Source organism: Schistocerca americana, chromosome 3 (genome assembly GCF_021461395.2).
Source record: "Schistocerca americana isolate TAMUIC-IGC-003095 chromosome 3, iqSchAmer2.1, whole genome shotgun sequence".
Taxonomy (NCBI): domain Eukaryota; kingdom Metazoa; phylum Arthropoda; class Insecta; order Orthoptera; family Acrididae; genus Schistocerca; species Schistocerca americana.
Window position 1 is genome coordinate 483,173,291 of NC_060121.1, and position 20,489 is coordinate 483,193,779.

General features: G+C 42.6%; 1 protein-coding gene across 4 annotated transcripts in view; it reads left to right on the forward strand.

Moving 5' to 3' along the window:
• LOC124605816 (RING finger protein nhl-1) overlaps window positions 1–20,489 on the forward strand; it is a 286,175-nt gene that overhangs the window by 195,373 nt on the left and 70,313 nt on the right. The gene's annotated exons all lie outside the window — the stretch shown is intronic.

Sequence of the window (20,489 nt, forward strand, 5' to 3'; positions counted from 1 at the left end):
AGATGGTGAGACGAACAGAGTTGGAACAACGACAGGCATCAATTTGCGTTTCGGAGGAAGATTCAACAGTTCAGTTTTCAAATGCCTTTCATAATCTGTATCAGTAAAATGTACTAAGCACACACAAGCATTTGCAATTAAAACGAATAGCCACGTTTGCAAACATTTACCCAATATTTGTTTCATCTGTTTGTTCTGAGAAAATATGGAAAATTTAATTCCTAACTTTTGCTGTTGTCTGCAGTGTTTGGTAGAATAAGCGATAACAAAGAAAACAGTTATTTTTTTATCTACATCACAACTCTGCAATTCACATAAAAGCGCTTGGCAGAGGTTTCCTAGTACCAATTTTAGAGTACTTCTCGACCGTCCATCCCTCGAATACCGCGTGGGAAAAGTGAAAAATTAACTCTTTCCGTAGGCACTCGGATTTATTTTATTAATGAAAACAATTGAAAGCACACTCTCAGAACCCATCAATAGACTGATTAACTGTAGCGTAACTCCGCTGTTAATAGTCATCCACTCAGAAACTCAATGACATCACGGTATTTTACTGAATGAGTGGACAGAATTGACGTCAGCGTCTCAACTTCTTGCCGCGCACCCACCCCGTCATGTGTACGCTTAGCATGTAGAGTGCGGAAGTACTGACCACGTCGTCCATCAGGAGTGAATAGTGTTTCGTATAACCTTGTCTGTAAATGTTTCCCTATTTCCCTCTGACTCTTCCCTTTGCTACCTCTCTGTCCTTCGCTACCTCTCATACCGACATCACTGCATTGCCAGGTTATGTAATATTAGTGGTAAAAACTATATTATTGAGCTTCATTTCGAAAGTTAATGCCCGTCTATTTGTTTCTTGTCTGCAGGAGTACAGAAGTGGATAACCATGAATTTCTTAACTGTATATATCTACCAACAGAACTACCCTACTGAAAGTAAGTTCACCGCTACAGGCTTATTAGAAGATCTGCTCCAGAGAACAATGATTCTGTTCTGCAAAGGTTCTTAAGACTTCCAAAATTTTTGTAAGCTTCATCATGCATGTTTCCGTGTTTATGGCTGCAACTTTCCAACTGTCCCACTTTTTTGTTACGGTCTTTGCATACGTAACATACTTTGGACGTTCCACAAAAAATCGGGTCGTGGATGCTTTTCATTTATGAAATTAATGGTTCTCTCACTGTGCCTGAGAACCTCCATCAAATATTAACTCGAACATTTGATTGTTGTTTCAAATCTCTCTCTGTCTTATGGTGACTTCGCAAACGGGTCCAAGTCTTTTTAGTTGATGCCACTTAGGCGACTAACGTGTCGGCGAAAATTAATGTGGACAACAGGACAGCCCGTCCCTGAGCGGAGAAAATCCCCGATTCAGCAAGGAATCGACCCTGGATCTCTTTGGTAGGCATTCAGCCACGCTGTCCAAGCAGCTACCGAGGCGGACGTGGTGCCACATAAAGCCTAATTAATATATTGAGTGCTTCTAACAAAACACCGCAAGTTCCTGATACTAAATTTCTATTAGTTCGCTTTCGTCTCTTTCGTGACAATTCTGCGGCCCCTGTAAACACTTCTTGCGAGAAAATGCTTTGTCCAGAACGTCACAGATTAACAGTGGCCGGCAACGTTATCATACATGTGTCTACGGTCCGTATGGCCGCGCTGTATTGTCGTCAATATGCAATTTACGTGACACGTGCAATCATACCTCCGCGAACTTTAGTGACTCTTGAGTCGATACGCGGGCAGATTGCGCTACGCTCTCGAAATCTCATCGGTTCACTTCAGAGGGAGACAACCTGCTGCGGCCATCTGCAAACGTGAAGGTCCCCCCACGCACCCGCGGATGGCTGCGAACTCCGGGTCCGGCGCCCAGCCAGCTGAGCCGTCGCGGTGGGGACGCCTAAATATACCTCGGCAAGGGCCATCGCCACCAGGAACTGGCCGGCAATCACGCCTAGTTCTGCTAGCTCTCCGTGCACGGCTTCTGGCGCTGCTCCAGCCTAAACGTCAGTCCATTGTACCTGTCCGTTTCATGAAATAATCTAGAAAATCACATCATATTGAGAGGGCTTACGTTTAATTTCGGTACTGTCAACACGACCGAAACGAAATTTAGTCACAAAAAAATCCACAGCATTTGCAGTGGATCTAAAGACTTTCACGGCGTGCTTGTGGAATAAAATCTTCTCGGGTTGCAGACTATGTCTATTCACAGGGTGTTTATCTGCTGCCCCGACTTCTGGCGAAATGCCATTGTGTCGTAGTCAGTGAGATCAGCGGCTACAATAATGAATATTTTAAGAAGTCAGTGAGGCCAGGCCGGCCGTTGTGGCCGAGCGGTTCTACAGTCTGGAACCCCACGACCACTACGGTCGCAGGTTCGAATCCTGCCTCGGGCATGGATGTGTGTGATGTCCTTAAGTTAGTTAGGTTTAAGTAGTTCTAAGTTCTAGGGGACTGATGACCTCAGAAGTTAAGTCCCATAGTGCTCAGAGCCATTTGAACCACTGAGGCCATTAGAGACGCTGCGACAATAGTAAACAGCAAAATAGTGGTGGCGGGTTTTCAGGAGTGCTGCTAAGCGGAATGGGATGGTTGTCAGGCAGGATTGACGAAGGGCATCGAAAAAGTTCAAGAAGGGCAGCTCGTTTTGTAGTAACGTGATATGATACACGAGGTATGGAAGCAGTTATTACAAAAAGAAAAACCTATTTCCGTTGCTGCAACGTCTTTTCGTCTCCAACTTTCTCCTCCGAAAGCTAAAATACACTGGTGTGCAAAACTTAAGGAGGACAGTAACTTTCGTTTGATTGTCACTGCCAGGTAAAGTAGCTAGATGAATCTTGGACCGTGCGTAGAAAGAACTTATACAGTACGATACAGAATGTAACTGAAAGAAATACGCACTGAGCTGAAACGCTGAAGTCATCGCCATTTAGGATGCTCCCCTGGATTTTACAAAAGGCAGGATATAGTTCTTAATAGGGTACGCAGTGACAACGGACGGCAAACTCTGTAAGGTGGTCCTGCGCTGGCCACAAGATTGGTCAGTAGTTCTTGTGGTAGGGCGATCAGTTCCGTCACCAGCGCAGCTCACAACGTTAAGGTCGTTGGTACATGTGCACTTGCTGCAGTACCTCCCACAAACACACCCACCCGTGCTCTTCTGTATTTAAGTCGGGGCAACGGGCACTCCATTCCATTCGCAGAATATCCTCTCCTGTCAAGGGCTCTTCAACCTCCGCAGTTCAATGCGTTCGCGTATAAAAATGAACTGAGGGTTGAATGCACCCCTGAAAACAGGCAAATGCCAATGCCACAGTAACGTTGACCGTTGAGCGTACGTTCTAAGATTTGGAGGTCAGTTCGCCCATACGATATTCTGTCTTCCCCCACCATAACACCAGGGCCAGTAAAATGATCAGGTTCAAAAATTACTGACTTGCCGTAATATGGCGAGAGGTGGGAACGCGTAATGCACCGAGGAACGTTGTCGAATACGATCGGTCTCGTGGTCCATGTGATACGGCGTGCGGAGGCATTATGTCGCATGGACGTATTGACCTCAAAATCTCTGAACCTCACAGTCAACTTTATTGTAACGTTCCACTTGTTCTACATCTCCCCGTAATGCATTCGGCTCTGACTTCATTTTTATGGATGACAATACGAGACGACATAGAACACCCTAGGTGAAAGTGCTCTTGGAAACGAGTGGATATTCGGCGAAAGGATTGGCAGCCCCTTCCCTCGACTTAAATCCTATCGATCACGTATGGGATGCGTAGGAAAGACACACTGCAACACGTCCATATGCACCAATAATCATGCAGCAATTGTGAGTCGCGTTGGTCGAGAAATGGAAAGCCCTACCATAAGAACTACTTGCCAACTTCTTGGTTATCATGGGAGCACGTTGCACGCATTGCCACCTGTGGTGATCTCACACCCTCCTAACAACCATGTCCCGCCTTTTGTAATATTCAAGGGACATCACAAATCGCGGCTATTTTAGTGTAATTATTATCTTTGAATAAAAGTGTCGTTTCTATTCAATTCATTGCGTATTCCTTGCAGTTACCCTCCGTACTGTACCGTACCGTACTCAAGCAGCTCATTCTGTGTTCTGCCCAAGTTTCATCCAGTTATGTTACTGGGCAGTGACACACCATGAGAAAATTACTTCTTCCTTTAAGTTTTACACACCAATATATTTTTTTGAGTCTGACCTCCATAGGGAGAAGCGACTGTCGTAATAAAATAAGAGAAACCGGAAGTCGCGTGGGAAGATTTAGGTGTTCATTTTTCCCAGAGAGTGGAATGGTCGAGGAATAGTTTGAACGTGTGTATTATAAACCCTCTGCCAAGCCGTTAAGTGCGAACTGCAGAGTAGTCATGTAGATGTACATGTAGGTGATAGAAACAGAAAAGTACTTCCTACTGTATTCTTATGAAGCCTCCCCGAAAACTAGTTGGGCTAAGAAAAGAATCTGAACGCTTCTTACGACCAGCCGTAAAAAAAACAAAAGCTAGGAAGAAATTTTAGGGCTCCGTACAATTGGTGTCTATAGCATACCTTGCGAATGTAGAATATCATACATCGAGCAGAGGCACCTTTGTGTCTAGCTACGTTGCGCTGACTTCCTCATCGTAAGACGCGGACAGAAACACGAAAATGCAGTGGCAGAGGACAGTTGTCTACAGGAGTACACATTCGATTGTGAAAAGACATCGGTTACATTTTCGATGACTGGTCTCAGAAAAAGCGCAGTTAAGGCCCACCGAAACTCGTTAATCGTGTTAAGAGGTTTGGCCTCTGCACAGGTTGGTATCCCGGTTTGGTAGCAATACATGGGACCGACTTCGTACCTGAAACTCACCGGTCAGCATCTATTCTATATTTCATCATAATTATCCGCACAGTAAAAAAACTGATCAAGAATCTCTTGACTCGGCGAACCATATTTCCGCTGAGGCTAGTAAAATAATCCGCATTGCCTATCATCCATCCTGCCACAAACACAACAAAATAAGATAATTGCGTTTTTCTCAAGGCAGAATACATACAAAATATGTTTGAAAGAATTTCCATTTCAAATACATTTTTATTCTGAAAATTTTTTAAAGATCTATGAAATATTTATATCACTGATTTTTTCTCTAGTAGAACAGCTACTGCGAAACCACAAAACAGCATAGTTTCATTTGAAACAATTCAATTGTGTCTTTTTCTTTGGTACGTTTACAATAAAAGCTTTTATTTTATAAAGCCTTTATGATTAATCATCTTGATGAAAACTTATCATCAATATAAAAAAAAAACATTTGACATGGAGATTCTATGGCGACACCATGCAGTTTGTGTGAGAACAGGGAGAAGAATGAGGCAGAGAGAGATGACTTGGGTACTGTTCCTCTTGTGCTTTTCGGTAGAGTGACAACGGAAAAAGCCAAAAATCAAGGGAAACATAATGAACTAGACATACAAACCACAATAAAAACCCCTTTAACAAGTTTTGTACATCGCCTTAATGATCTCGCAACATGAAAAGAACCTAGAAGTAAGAGACTAGTACGCGTTAAGACACTTTTCTCGTGTTTAGGGAAATTTTGGAATTGTAGGATATTGTGTGATTACGTTATTCATCTAGAAATATGTTAGAAAATTTCTACGTGAATCACAAGCAAAATAAGACGAGTATCCACTCCAAAACATTTCTCTATTACAGTGTGTCTGTAAAATAAGTGAAAAATAGAAGAAACAATACATCGAAAAGAACTGTCGGCATTGTGAATCGACTCTGACAAAAATGGTATGGAAGAATTCCTTTTTCCATTTGCAATTACAAGAAAGTTTTTTGTCTCTACAGTCAAGTATTCCACTACACGTAGTGCTGCACTAAAGCCAGCAAATTAGATGGTCCTGTCATTGTTCACACTAGTACTTCTATCGAGCGAAAAATTCACCTTGTCTGGCAGTAGAATGATTAACTGCCAGTCCTTGGTGCCTCGTATTGGTGTGAAACGTAACTTGACATATTATTTCTTTTTCATTATTGAAAAGTAGTTGCCTCTGTGCCTTTACGTGAAAGTCACATAGAGCTATTGTCAATAGCTTATTCTGCTGTTTGCATCGCTTACGTCATTTCACATGTAGCACTGCATCTCCAATGCCTGATGATGGGACTGATGATCGATTTTGGGCTGTCCAGTATCAAGCAAACTGTCAACGAATTTCCAACCATGGAATTCTTCCCAGTCGCTCTTTTAGATAGAGAGCCGCAGACATTTACATTCACTATGTGATGATTACTTCACCTTCATGATTGCCTGAACTCGACTAGGGACACTTTCAATGAGGTGTGTGAATGTCGTAGTGGCAGCCACTTTTCTCCAAGAGCCGAAATAAGAGAAGATAATGATGACAGACACTGGGGTTTGGAATGACGTCTAAGTTCTATCTCTTCGAAATGGTGTTCCATTGGGTTTAGGTCGCTGCTCGGGGCAGGGCATTCCATTTCGGGAATGTTGTTGCCCACAAACCACGCCTCACTAATGTTGCTTAATAACAGGTTACACTATTATCTCCAAGCTGCCCCGTTACCTATGCACTACACAATGCTAAAAAATGTCCATATCCTTCCGCATTTAGCGTTTTCTTAAGCAGAATATGGAGACCACACCGTAATCACGAATACCACCCTTACATGATGGCAGGTAGCATTCTCCAGGCATTACCTAAGCCCAAACCCACAGTCGGATTGCCGCAGGGTACGGCGTGATGCATCGCTCCAAATAACTCGTTTCCAGTCACCATGGGGCCAATGGCGGCGCTCTTCACGCTATCTCAAGCGTCGCTTACTACTGACTACAGAAACGTGTGATTTATGAAGAACTACTCGACCACTGTTCCCCAATCTGTTTATCCCTGACGCACAGTCAACGTGCTGACTGGACTGCTGGTAGCATTTTGGAACTTATGACTAAATCGTTCCGCCGATTTAATGCGATTTTGTACATCTACCCTCCGCAATGATTGGCGGTTTCTGTCCGTCAGTACAAGATGTCTGTCCCGTCTTGGTTTAGTTTTACTTGTTCCTGTTCCTTGGCGTTTCCACTTTACAATTACATCGCCAATGATCGATATAGGTGGCTCTAGGATTGAAATGCCCCTGATGGGTTTGTTACTTAGGTGGCGTCCAATGACAAGTCCATGTTCGAAGTCGCTGAGTCTTCCGACCAAACCATTTTCTTGTCACTGTTTTTTATTGACGACCCAATCCCCCCCCCCCCCCCCCCCCAGACACACACACATTTTATACTGGCATGTCCGCCGCTCCTGACATCTAGTGGTCAGTTCTGCATTACCTAAGTGTGCCTGGATATCTTTGATGTCATACCTTGTAATTAAGACACAAGAAACACTATTCTCTCTCCCGCAAATGAAAAAAATGCAGTATTTAATTCCAACGGCAGAATGTGTTCTATATACGGTGTATCAGGAGCAAGGTGGACCGAGGAACAAAGACAAGACGCTTTTCCTTCGTAAAGTGATCAGACATTTACATTCCTGGATGATCTGAATTCACTGCATTCCAAAAATAAAAAATGAAATATATACAAAAAATTTGCTCTCAGGCATAACATTACTTCTGCTAAAACGCGCCTCTCTGCCTAAATTAGTTTCTCTCAATATTAAGGGCAATCGACAAAAATCATTACACTCTTAATGTCATTTAACGATGGGGTCCAAATAATTTGCGCTTTATTCAAAACGAAGCGTGTATTCGTTCGTCGGTCCACTTTAGTGAGTTACCACTATACAACACCGACAAATTACTAGCCCGAGACGTGCTTCTGATTTCTCTTTCACTGCTTTTACGTTTTCGCCTACCGTTAATTAGTTTAGAAGTTTTGTTCAAAAGAAGTTTTGTTCATCGAAGAAGAAAATCAGATTTCACAATTAACTGAGTGAAGTTCTTCTTATCCTTACCCTAAGCAGTTTTGAATCTCACAGTCAGAAGCTTATTAAAGCCGAATAACTCAGTTGGCTTGTCGCTGTCAGAGGCATGAGAGAACGAAAATGTTCCGTCGCTTCACCGTGTCTCCAGACACAAAGGAAAATCCAATCATCAATTTGAAATATCAGAGCTGCAGATATTAAAGTTAACTTCGGCGAATTTCTCTGGACGCTACAATTCTCCGAAATCGTACATATATCGAACGACATTTGAAAGTTTGTGAAGTTTCGGTTGAAACTAACAGAAAACGAATCAGGAAATACGGATGAAATAGTGGTTCTTTTGCAAACAGTTAACAATAGATAAGTAATCTGATACACATTTTCACATAAATCGGATATGCAGCGCTCACATAATGATCAGAGGAATTTGAGAAAGCGAAGCTGAATTTGAGGCACCCTATTCCGTTACATTCCTAACCAAACGGTTTTGTTCTTGCAAGTAAAGAAAGTGTTTCATTGTTGAAAATATCTGAACGAAGCAGATACTGGACGCGTCGTCGGACTTCTGGTTTAGTAATTAACATCGACAGATGGTTCTCTGCCTACCATGTAACCGACTTGGAAAAGTTATGTATCGCACTGTAAAATGATAGCTACCAGTCTCAAAAGTGTTAATGAAGTGAGCTCTCAAGTTTTATCGGCGTGACTAGATTAGTGGTGTACTATCAGCTGTTCTGCTGAGTTGTTGTTCCCATTTATGCATAGTATTTCGACAACCGCCCAGCCATCTTCTTCAGGTGCTGCAATTTTTACTATTATGTGTACTCGCTACCTGTGCTCCAGCCACAGTCTGGGTGAAGGCCAGGCTGTGAGTAGCTTTATCAACCCAATAGTATTAGGTTGTTGCATAAGTTCGTACCGGTTTTGTTTTGCTTATTGGTATTGCATTTGCTATGGGTTTATTTATCGACTGTCTTTTTTATTTGCAGTTAACTATTGCTGTCTGAGTTAACATACTATCATTTTGTCATTTGGAGATAGTGAATGGAGTTGTGAACGCTAGAAAATGGAGTGTCAAGTGGAGAAATCGGAACATCTCCGAGAAACTCTTCCGTTTGAGTTCAGTGGAGGGGTGACTGCAGCGGAGGCAGCCAGAAACATTTGCGTCGTGTATGGGGATAACGCTATTAGGCAGAGCATGGTAAGAAAATTGTTTTCTCGTTTTGAGGAGGATCGTTTTGACCTAATGACTCTCCAAGTTCAAGAAGACCTTCAGGGCTTGATAAAGATCGTTTAAATTCATTAATCCACTATCATCCACGTCGGTGTACTTGATAACTAGTAAGTAATTATTCCAACATCGTGCGACATTTGCGTGCAATGAGGAACGTTCAAAAATCGGGTGTAAGGATACCGCACGCTCTAAGTCAAAATCACAGAGATAAGCATACGAGCTCCTCTGCTTGCTTATCATCAGCTGGCTTGTGAACAACACCGACTATTTCCTTCCTGTATCGTTACTTGCGACGAAAAATTGTGTCGTTATGCTAACATAAGGAAAAGAAAGGCGCAGAAGTCACTCCGCACCTACTTATTCATGTGACCTTGTGCACTTAGATTTTCACTTTTTCCGCAGTCAATTGAACAGCCTTCAAGGGACTCTCTTTCCGGATGAAAATCCGCTCAGAATATGACTCGATGCTTTCTTCGCCTCAAAACTACGTGATTTCTACACTCGCGGAATTTAAAAGTTCCCCCAGCGATGGCAGACAGTTATAAATAGTCAAGGAGAATTTATTGTTGATGCCTGAAGTCTCTGTTATGAGTTTCTATTATATGTTTCTGATGTGTTCATTAAACTTATGGAAAAACACTACGAGCTTATACATCAACCTAATAGCCTCCATAACAGTCCATAAATTTATATCGTTGAGTCGATGATGCACATCGAAGAGATTCGTAGGCTGTAGTACAATCATAATCACTTAGCCATCATAAACTGCAAACCGATATTGACGAATGCGGCACTGTCTCGTTCAGGTCATGTATTTCAAATCGTATTTAATTTTGTCGTTACCTTAGAATTCATGGCGTCATTGAAGTTCATTTGGCAACTTCAGTCTAACCAGTTCATAAACAGATGCATTTTCCATTCATTCTTGCCAGTAGTGTCGTAGTAGCGAAACCTTGACACAACCAGTCGTCCGATAGTATTCATCAAGTCACGATGTGGGGTCTTTATATGCGTCTTGAACTCATTGTCAAGATTTTTACTTCGCCATTTAGCAAACTGTGTTATTATAGGATGTTTCACTCACTGTGCCGCAACGCATTGGAGTCGCGTAGTTAGCACATTTTATTAAATTGCTCTAAGACAAACACAATCAGTTTTCTATTATTAATGTTGCTTATTTACACTGGTTACATGCTGCTAACTTTAATATCAATTATACATAGAGTTTATGTTCAGCTTTTGGGAATCAGACGTTCTGTCAGAATGGTTCACACGATTGAAAATCGAGTATACATCGTTATCACATCTTACATGCAATTTTAAAAAAGTGATTGAAATGCATAAGACGTATCTATTTCTTATTTACTCAAACTGACGAAAAGGGGAAAAGGACGATGATGGTGTATCAACCCGTTGACGACGATTAATTGAAAGAGAAACACTATCTTGGACCGCACAAGGATAGAACAGGAGAGTAGTTGTTCAGAGGAACAATTCCTGCATTACCCTCGAGTGACGTAGGGACGCGACCCGAAGTCTAAACGTAGATGGTTGGACAGCGATTCGAAACCCTCTCGAAATGAGAGTCCAGTGAGCTTAAAAATTGCGCCACCTCAATTGGTTCAACTTCAAAGCTAAATCATGTGTGTGAGAGTACATTTCATTCTGTAGCAGATATGAGGTATTGAATTATCCGCAAAATGAAGGCGAAATTAGTCCCTCTATAATTCAAAACTGTAAAATACTCTCAGTTGAGTTACACCTCGAACGCAAGTACTTCTTCCTCAGCGCAAATTCTGAAGCTGAATACTATCAACCTATGTTACGTCAATCGTTTCTTGGCCGACTGCTGTGGTTCGTGAGATTGGCGATTTAGATTTTTCATTCGCGTAAAATAAATATTTGAAAAAGCTTTAGAGATAGTGAAAATCTGTACCATACTTTATCTACACCATTATACACGTAGAGCAATGGATTGAAGGGATTAACGTCCCTTATTGTCCACACAAATTACTACGTTTTGTTCTCACATTCAGTTCACGAATTCCTTGAATAAGTATTAAAACTTTCGAAAATGAGAAAGAAAATATACGCAAAGTGAAACTATAACGAGAAGGCATTACGCTCGTCTAGGAAACCGAAAAAATCCCAAAAGAACTCCGCGCCTGTGGGTGGAAACTTAAATAATGAAATACTGCACCAGTTACGCGTTTTTCTTATGCTTAGCACGACGCGTTTCGAGAATTTATTCTATTGTCAGGTGCAAAAGTTTGCACAAGAATTTTGTGTGATATTTGCATGCGTGTTGTTCTGCCTCTCTTGCCCTGTAGTCGACTTTTTGAGGTTGTATACCGCAATGGGAAAATCGGAAAAAATCGATCTTCGGATGTCTTTTACATGCTAATTTTAGAACATCGATTATGACAAATGAAATTGAACTTGCAGCCCTTCCAGCTTGCAAAGTAACTCTGTTGATCACGACGGATCGTCAGCTTCTGGCTTCACTTAAAAACTTTAAAATACCAGCTCCGCCATGTAAGGCCACGAAGTGCATCATCAACCCCACAACACCTCGACTTCATTAACTTCGAACCGTTCCACGAGTATATTCAATATGTAGCCCTGTCAGCCAGTCAACGTCAGGAACCGAATTCAAGCATTTCCCTAGGTCATTCGCTGCTCCTGTTAATCGTTTTTTTTTTTCAGAAAGTACTCATTCCTGTTCGGTCCTTAAGAATTTTGTTTCCAACACGTGCTGGAAAACACTAGTAGTCATGGGAAAATTATTCGCACTTAAGCCAGCTTAGTAAGCTCAGACCACAACTATTTAGGTAGATTAGGGAAAGTTCAGCCCATCGTCTTTATAGTGAAATGTCCCTTTCCTGCGGCTACCGGAAACTGGTCCTGTTATCCATAACAGTAAACAGAGCGAGTACATAGGCGTGACGAGGAAATATTGTTACGATGTACCCTGCTGCATATCGTTTTAATTTAATCTGTATACAAATAACAAAGTGATGTACTACAACTGTACACTTAAAGCCACATTCACGTGCAGTGTGGGATTCGAATGCGTGATCCGCTCTTTATGGGACAGCAAGACTGCACTGAGGCCACAGATGTCGTCGAAGCAGCCATATTTGAGACACCTGACAGGCAAGTCAACGCAGTGGTGTGTAGTCGGATAGCCTAAAAAACCATGACTCACACTTCAGTTAATATAAGACATAAAAGTAAGATGGGAGCGCGGGTGAGAGTTGCTCCTCAACAGGAGTCGATCCTGGATATCCTTCGACGTAGCTAAGTGAGTAACTGTCAGCAATCTGGGTTCACTAAGAAAACCTCTGACCTTAACACGGTTCTCGAAAGCTGTGAGTCTCGATCCGAAGAAAGCATGATCAGAGTTTCAGGGACCATGCAGGTGGTGGGTTGAGACCTACGGCAACAGGTGGGCGGGTCCTCCCAACATGGCAACAGGTAGCGCAACCGGAGCCATGGCGACTATTTTGGGATAAACCGCTGGCCGCACACGCCCGCTGACGTCACGGCTGCCGCCTGCTGCGTGGGCTAAGGCATGCTGCTGCTACACTCTTTGCTTCTCAACGCGCGCACTTGTACTGTCAAATACTGTGCTCCAAGTTTTAATGTTGATCACTAATCCCTCCTGAATAATCAGTATAATAATATAAACCGTTCATTCGATAAGATGCGACTTAATCCATATCGAGAATGCAGATGTAGACGCACAGAAAAGGAAGATTAACCAAATGATATCTAATTTGCAGACATTCTTGCACATAAGGCAACAGCTTCAAGAATCTAGAGCTGCGACACGTCCCCTAGTTCCCAATACGCTGCATCCGTCGACAAATATGCCCCTTTATATACATTATTTCCAATAAATCAAGATAAAATCACAAAAGCAACTACAGCTCACGAAATCACGTGGCGTGTGTGAAAAAACAGTCAATGTAAATTGGTACAAACTAATCATCCGTCAGGATACGTCCAGGATGCAGTCGTTTAAATGTTGGCATTGAGTCCTAGACGAAACGTGAGCGGTGCAAGCGTTGCTAGTTGACTCGCAGATTTAGCAATTTAGGAACAGTTTCGTGCATATTATTCGATGTTGTCACCCTTCCAGCTGCTACATACCTTCTTAGTTCAGATCCGAAATAGGAGAACGCAGCGGTTTCAAGTGTAGAATAGTACATATCAACCATCAGCACACGAGGTAATTCTTGTCAGTCCTTGTGAGCACCTTCTGAATGCTGAAACTATGGTTAGAAACTGTAGTCAACTACTCTTAACAACAGCAGAACGAACATTTAACTACATGACTGATAGTGAGCTGAACCTTCCTTTGCCACAGTTCGCCTAGTGGACGAATGTAACCTTGGAAAAACGTCCATGGCTCTCGCGAATCTCTGTTGGATAAATTTAGAGAAACTGTATTAGAAGATGGGTATGCGACCATTATGCTGCCACCAAGGTAAAGCTTGCGAAGGGATCTTGAGATAAAATATAAGAGAGATTGGAGCGCGTACAGATGCATATATACACGGATAACATTGGCACAATGTACCATGCACGAAACACTATAAAAGGTGATTTTTGTGATGGTGCTACAAACTTTCAGGGGCGACGGAGAGGGGTAACTGTATCAGTTTGAGGCCAGGGCCCTGGTGCGGAAACGACCGATTCGATACAAGTGAAAAATCTTCTGACGCCTCTGACACTGGAATACATGTACCGGTTCTGTTGTATGTGAGATTTTAGGTTATGCACCTTTCAGAGGTGAAAAATATGTTGTAAACATGGGCTCTAAAACGCATGCCTTAAGAATTATGGGCACTTATTCATCTTTGACACTGTGAAACACATCTCTTGTCTTATAAACTCTTTGGTTTCCATATTTCTGGAGTAGACAGTATGGACCAAAACACGAAAAATATGTTCAGTCAATATGGGCTTTAAAATGCTTGCCTTAATAGGTATGGAAACTTGTTCAGCAGACGAAATGTATTCCAAAATAGCGAACAAGTGCTCGTAGCTTTTAAGATATGCATTTCAGAGTCCACAAATACTTGACATTTTTTCTTGTTTTGGTCCCTACTACCACCTCTGAAAGATGCGTACCCCACAGTCTTAGCAAGAGCAATACCAGTACGGGTATTCCTCTGACAGAGGTGTCAGAACGATTTTGCCTCATAACTTTGAACTCGGTCGTTTCCGGAGGAGAGTCCACCCTCAGATCGTTCCTAATGTTCCAAAACGAACTGAATGGTTCCAGAGACCTTATAAAGTCTCAAAGATCTATGATGCATATATGCACATTGAAGTTACGAGTGAAAATTCGTACGAAGGCTGGGATTTAAATCCAGGTCTCCTGCTCACTAGGCAGATGCGTTAACCAGTACGCCACCCTGGCACATTGGCTTTGCACAACTGCACGGATTATCCCAGCACGCCACCCTCCTCAGTCCAAACGCCTATTCGAGCTTCAGCTCATTTGGTATTCCCCTAAACTCAATAGCATTGGAGAGGATCTCCAACTGTACTGGACTGGCACCTCAGCATCGAACGAAACGGGGGATCCTTCCCTAAACTCAGGCATAGGTGCTTTAGCCAAATGAAACTATGTGGTTCCCTAGAGCTTTTGAGGTCGCAAGTTCCTGTGCTGTATATATGTAAAGACTGTCCCAGTATGGCGTAGGAGTTAGAGCGTCTGCCTAGAGAGTAGGAGACCCAGGTAAGAATCCCAGTCGTGATACAAATTTTCATACGCCGCTTCAGTCAGCATCTACACATTATGAAAATCAATAACGAATGTCAAAGAATAGAAATGGTACGACCATACATCCTATCACTTACGTACAGATTATCTGTTACTACGCTGCTAGACACAAATACAGGAGAATTAAGATCAAATTATCAGGAAAGCTCAAAGGTGGTATGGTATATAAGAAATAGCGTTTCTGATAGTCGACCAATGTTTCACATTCCTGCGAAGAAACCAATATTTTATAACAGTCTCTAGATCAACAATCAGACCTACATGGAACAATGGGTTCGGGAAAAAAACACTAGATTTATTGCTGACAGCCGGTTCCCGCTGACCAACCCAACCGATCACAAAGCTGGTTGCTGCAAAACTAGGGAGCTGGGAGAACGGCTTTCGACCTGAGGCTGTAAACTTGGGATATTTGCGTGCTGTCTAAAAGTGTGAGTGCGGCCGACCAGTAAGTGGATCATGGCGGGCGTCCAGAGGCGGCGGCGCCGCTGGCCCATTTCGCACCCCGGCGCCTCCTGGTTCTGCCGCAACGGCGAAGCCCGCGAGCCAGGCGCCGCATTGGCAGGTGACGCGTAAACCGACCCCCTCCTCACTGTAAACGTTTTCCCAGTCTCCTGCGAAAGCCCTGCCTCACAACGTTCTGCTCTAGATAACACAGACTGCTGGTATGGTCTAGGGAGACGTCCCAAGTTCCATACCGTGTCCCTCTGGGGTGCGAATGATGTCACGTAAGGTGATACCTTTACAAGTGAGACCGTTACTCCTGAACGAGATCAAACGTCAGGCAGCTCCCTCGATAAGGTGAAGACGTTGCTAGGCTTTCGTGGACAAAGCTCTTTCCACCTTTTTTTTTTTTTTTTTTCTTTTTTTGCGCAAATAATGAGTTCACATTCTAACGTCAGACAATAAGTATCTGCAATGTTGTTCATATTCTCTTTAGGTGGGCTCTTCTGCTTTGTATGCTCACCAGCCGCTACACAGCACCATTATCTTCGCCTGTGGTAGGTTGCAGCGTTATCACATCAATCCACTTTGCACTGTTGTGACATAAAACAGCCGCGTCGGTATCTGTTTGCTCCATAGAAGAACAGTGTCTCGCGATCCGATTTTTGTGGTGTTTACCGGTGGATTGAACCGTTCAGAAATGGTCAAACGAGCGTGAACGGTGAGTAAATAGTGAGGCGTCCAACTGCAGCCACAGCCAGCGCCAAATATTGAAGAAATCCCTGCCTTGATTCTGAATAACAGACGAGTGACTGTTGATGATGTGGCAAATCATACGCAGTTAGTCATGATTCTGTATGTGAAATCATGGATAAGGGGCTCAGAAAGTCTGTGCTAGATGGCTAGATGGGTTCCAAAAAATACTGGATGGAGAAGTCAAGAGTAACCAAATGAAGATGTGTCAACACCTACTGGGCCGTCCGCAGCTCGTGGTCTAGTGGCTAGCATTGCCGCCTCTGGATCATAGGTACCGTGTTCGATTCTCGGCCGTGTTGGGGGTTTTCTCTGCCTGGAGACTGGGTGTTTGTGTTTTCCCCATCATTTCCTCCTCCTCCTCATCATCATCATTCGTGACAGTGACTAGACTGGATTGTGTAAAAATTGGACTCTGTAAAGGGACTTTGTACGGGCCCTGATGACCGCTCAGTTGAGCGCCCTACAAACCAAACATATCGTCACCTGCTGAGCCGTAGTGCTAATGAAGGTAGGCGTTTCTGAAACCAGTCGTCGCTGGAGATGATCCGCTTACAGATGATTCAGGAGGCGATAGACTGAGCTACGGTTAAGAGGGGAAGGAACTGTGCATGTATGGTTTGTTGCGCAATCGAAGGTCTTTCTTTCAGAGCTTATAGGAAACCTTGTGCAGCGGTAAACCAACTGCATCGAAAAGCAAGCTGACTATGTTGAGAAAGTATTTCAGTATATATCAGTAAAAACTGTGAACCCCTATTGTGATAAACTATAAAAATTGATTGCAGATACTTGTTGGCTTATCCTTGTAATTTCATGACGATAACAGAAAACAAACTCACCTTAAAAAAGTTATATACATTGTTAAAACATTCATGTTTCAGTTCCCAGTACCGAAATTGTAAGGGCATATATTGTACATGTTAGGCATCTTATTTCTTTGGGAAGGGAGCTTTTATATGCAGTTCCCTTGTACCACACGTGTGTGTGTGTTCAGTTTGTTCATGACGTTACTTGGTCGAATGACTCTCGTTTCACAGTGTTTCCAACGTCCAGATTCGAGTGAAACATGGCGATGGCTCGGTGATGATTTAGGCACTAATATAGCGGTATTCCATGGATTCCAAGGTCACTCTGCAAGGTCGCATTACTGCTGGGGCTCATGTAACCATCTTGGCTGATCAGGTCTATCCCATGGTGCTATGTGCGTTACCCAGTGGCGATGCTATGTTCTAAAATGACAGGGCCCCTGTCCACACAGGTCAGATCGTCGAGGATTGGTTTTTGTGAGCACGACGATGGATTTTGATATCTCTCGTGGCCACCTCAGTCACAGGATCTCAATGTTATTGACGGATTGCCGTCCTACGGGCCCGGGTTCGATTCCCGGCTCGGTCGGGGATTTTCTCCGCTCAGGGACTGGGCGTCGTGTTGTCTTCGTCATCATTTCATCCCCATCCGGCGCGCAAGTCGCCCAATGTGGCGTCGAATGTAATAAGATCTGGACCAAGGCGACCGGACCTGCCCCGCAAGGGGCCTTCCGGCCGATGACGCAAAACGCTCATTTCCATTTCCATTGTTATTGAGAATTTGTGGTCTACTTTGGAGAGAAGGTTGCGTGATCTCTATCCACCTCCATCACCGTTGGCTGTAGTTGCCATTATTTTGCAGGAAGAATGGTATAAGATTCCCTTAAGAAACATACAGGGCCTGTATTTATCCATTCCGAAATGATTGGAAGCTGTTTTGAGTGCCAACGGTTTTCTTACTCTGTTTTAGGTATGGTACTGTGTTGCGTTTGTGATGTTTCCATATATTTGTGCATCCCTTGTACGTAGCTCTCCAGTGAGAGATGATAGCAGACGTAACATGATCCTGTTTCATCCCATGTCAACATTTCCCACACAGTAATAGCTGCTGCCCTTGTCACCTCCTATTGCACTATCTCTGCTTAAGTTACATCCGGAAAACCGAAGTTTGTAATGTAAACACAGTTCAGCAAAGTAGGCCCCCGCCATCAAAGACAGAACCAATGATTGACCATAAAAATCGTACATATAAACTATTACTTTTACATTACTTTTTAAATAAATCCACTTGAGGAAAGAGAAGTAACCCACCGAGACGAGTAGTTAATATATAATAAGGTGATTGTTTACACTTGTTTATGTGTTTCAGAAGTGACCAAACAGAACCTAAGCACTAAATATTCCCGTCTAACTTCCATTTTTGTTTTGTTTTCATATTACCGTTTTCTTTCTTTTACACGTGCTGATGTTGACACTCATTGTATTCACCATAAAAACATAAACATGCAAAATGGAACATATGCAAGGCTATCGCATTCATTCCTCGCTTTCACTTCTCGACTAAACCGTATCTGATGCTAACACGTCGTGTAGAGTAGAGACGTGACTTCTATGCTGCAAATGGTTTTAGTTTTAAGATTATGCTTCCTTTTCCTTTTCTTTGTTCATTTAGTATATTTTCTGGGTATTTTATAGCCATCGCATCACTTGTGTGTATGGCATACAGTAGTATTAGATAAATACAATTTGCCCTTTATGATTACTTTGACAAGCAATGTGAACTGCCTAAGACAGAGTATGGGGTGGAACCTGATGTGTTGAATGTTCCGCTACAGAGCCTGATATATCCATGTTTAGCAAATAAGGACACTGAAAAGTTTTATGCTATATCGCGTAAATTCAAAGATAAGGCAGCGGAAAAACGCTCCTACTGGAGCACAAAAAAGGTGAATATGACCCTGTTTAAATGCCTCTGACTGAAAAGAGGGTTACCAGCTGCCTCATTCTACCTTCCTCAGCACCATTAAAAATGTTTCCAAAAATTTTAGCGTGCGAAATATTCGAAATCTTTTTAACATGCATCTCACCTCTCACTCCCCCAAGCTCCTCTAACGGTAACTCGCTCACACCCATTATTCCAGCGCTGTAAGTCGCTCATACCCGTCCACTCCCATTCGCCCATTCACACTCACTCATTCAGCCCAACTCATTGTCAACATCTCTTTGTGTCTCTCTAACTGCCACTGTCTCCTACTTCATGGCTACAGTCTCCTTCGTTCTGTTCTACTATAGTCTCTCCTCACTGTCACTATCTCCTTCTTGCTCTCTCTCTTACTGCTACTATCTCATTCATTCCTCCCTACTGCTGCTGTCTCTTCTCACTGTCTCCATCTCTTTCTTCGTCGTTGACATTATCACAGACTCTGTCTCTCATTATCAACAACTCTCACCCACTTCCACTTTCTTCGTTTCTTTATTCCTCTCCCACTGGGACCGTCTCCTTCATTTTTCCTAGCACTGTTGTGTCACTGTCAACTATGTTCCATTGCCACTGTCACCCTTTCTTTCTCTCATGCTGCCATTGTCTCCTTCGCTCTTTCTACACCACAACCACTGTCAACTACCTTCCAGTCCTACTGCCACTGTCTCTTTTTCTCTCAGAATAAGAAAGCGCGAATATGTTTACATGCTAACATTGTTTAGAAAATTTTCAGAGGTGCTGAGGAACGTAGAACGAGGCACTTGATACACTATTTTTTAGACAGAGTCTGTTAAAGAGGAGCTTATTCGCCTTTTTTGTTCTCTGGTAGAAGTATTTTTCCACTAGTTACTTTCTTTTCCTTGCCACAGCAGGGCATGTCGCTCATATGAAAAGAACTTTATGAGTCAGTAAAATTTTGACAGTTTACTTATGTCAAACTTAACCAACACAAAACTAACTTTACAACTTAGACCATATTTTAAATGCACAGACAGTTTGTATGTGCTTCAGTACTTCAACATAAGGTTTCCAGAACCCTTCTGATGATAATGAAGACACTTTACAGTATATTTCTCCGTGATACGTCACTTTATAAATTAGGTTTTCTCCTCGCACCGGATTTTAAGTATAGATCTAGCGTAACTTAAAATCTCCATATTTCGGAAAAGATAAAAATCAAGGAAACTTTCAAGTTTGTTCAAGATCGTGATCTTAATAATATATCACAAAAATTTCAGCCATTTGCTGTGCATAGTGGTATTGGAACCCGTGGCTCGGTTTTGGAACAAAAAATGTTAAAGGCATTTTTTTGGGTTTTCTAATGAACCGTCCACAAGTTAATAAGGATTTCTGAAAACGGGAAAATGACACTTGTAGATGAATGCCTAGAGAATACACCATCAAAATTTGAGCAATTGTTTACGGTTACTTATTATTTAGATTTTGTCTCATATCGGATTTTACATGCGTGTTTTAGGGATAGAAATAGGGTAAATTTGAACTTC